The sequence below is a fragment of the Lactuca sativa genome, chromosome 8, assembly GCF_002870075.4.
Source record: "Lactuca sativa cultivar Salinas chromosome 8, Lsat_Salinas_v11, whole genome shotgun sequence".
NCBI classification, from domain to species: Eukaryota; Viridiplantae; Streptophyta; class Magnoliopsida; order Asterales; family Asteraceae; genus Lactuca; species Lactuca sativa.
In genome coordinates, this window is record NC_056630.2 from 25,602,792 (window position 1) to 25,604,881 (window position 2,090).

The window sequence follows — 2,090 nt, forward strand, 5'->3', positions numbered from 1 at the left end:
TGGTAGGTAGTATGGGCCCATACTACTGAAAGCAGAGGATTTGTACTCGAATCAAGGAAGGCTGAGATGAACCCAGGAAACTTATAGTATGCGAGATCCCTCAAGTTATGATGAGTATACCGACGTTTGTTATGGTGTATTTTCAGTATGGTGACGCTACACACTAGGCCAGTCAGCAGTTCAGGTACTGGTGAGTGATCAGGCTTGGGCTCTGGAGTCGAGCAGCTCGACGAGCAGATGAGAGAGTTCATTTCATCTGAGGTTACGTGCATCATTTTAGACCAGACTCCTATGATCTTCAGGACGGTTAAGGAGGGAATCTTGGAGATACTTGATGAGAGGTTGGGTGCATTCCACACCGAGATGGCGGCCATGCTAGGGGAGCGCACGATAACTTTCAGGGAGTTTCGAGCATGTGGAGCTTCAGAAATATCATGGGACTTGGGACCCCAATGCTAGCAGCAGGTGGTTGGCTGATGTCGCCAATGCCTTCCATACGAGCCGATGTCCCGAGGGGTACAAGGTCCTACTTGCTTCTTGTCTTCTGAAGGATAGAGCACGTGACTGGTGGGAGGAGGTCGGACATGCCATTGAAGATGATGCAACTTTAGATCTGATGAAATTGAGTGACTTTTCGGCCAGGTTCAGGGCCAATTTTGCACCTGTGATTGAGGTGCAACAACTTGCTAGGGAGTTCTAGGATCTTCAGCAGACTATTGAGACGGTGACCGAGATCACCGATATATTCAGGGAGAGGTCCCTTCTCGTTCTGCAGTACGTGGCGGACGAGGATATGAAAAAGGCCCGATACCATGAGATGTTGCAGAGTGATATCCGCCAGTTTGGGAGCCGATCCAGCTGCAAGACGCTGGAGGATATGATTGCGAGGGCTCGAGAGAGGGAGTTGGATTTGGAGATGGAGAATAAGAGGAAATCTGAGGGAGTTCAGTCAGGGAGTGCGACAGGCAAGATGCCCAAGGTATCAGATCACCGACCGAGGAGCCAATAGGGCCGCAACCGCTGTGGCAAGTGTCGCAAGTTGCATGAGGGGGCATGCAGAGCGGGTAGTTCGGGCTGCTTCAAGTGCGGCCGAACTGGTCATGTTAGCAGGGATTGTACACTACTACCACCACCACAAAAATATCAGGTTTGATTTTCTTCTAGTGCAATCAGAGGGGACACAAATGGTCCTAGTGCCTGTATTTAGCAGCAGTAGGATAGGTAGCGACACCCGCTCCTGCTACCTTGAGGATTATTGACGGCCGCCAGGGCCAGGCGGAGGCGCCAGTGGCGAGTAGTAGGGCCTTCCAATTCACAGCAGAGGAGGCACATGCAGCTCCCGATGTGGTGACGAGTATGTACCTTCTCTTTATCTTTTTATTTATATTTATTATGGCTTATATTTACATGTTTCCTTATATGATTGTTCCTTGTGAACGGTATATTTGCTCTGGTATTATTTGATTCGGGGGCTACCCAATCTTTTGTGTCGCTGACGCTCAGCAAGATGTTCGTGGGAGCTCCAGGGGAGCTGGACTGTCCACTAGACTTAGAGATAGCAGACGATAGGATTGTTCGGGTTGTGAGGGTTCATCGGGGATGTACATTGCAATTGTTTGATGAGCAGTTTTCCGTGGATTTAGTCCCTATTCCGCTACGAGGGAATAAGGTTATAGTGGGGATGGACTGGTTGACCCCTAATGGGGCAGTGATCGACTGTGAGCAACAGCTGGTGCAGGTTCAGACCCCAAGTAGGGAAGGTTTAATGATTCAGGGCAAGAGGCCGCAGGGTGGACCGACTTTATGTTCAGCAGCGAGAGTGAGGCGCTACCTTTAGCAGGGTTGTGCAGGTTATGTCGCCTATGTTATGGGTACTCGGGATAAGGGTAAGGCGGCCATGGATGATGTACCGATCATGCAGGAATACCCGGACATGTTCCCAGAGGATTTTCCTAGGATACCTCCGGAGAGGCAGGTAGAGTTCAGGATTGACCTAGTCCCTGGTTCGACTCCAATAACTAAGGAAATATATCGGTTGGCTCCTCCCGAGATGCAGGAGTTGTCTACACAGCTGCAGGAGCTGTTAGACA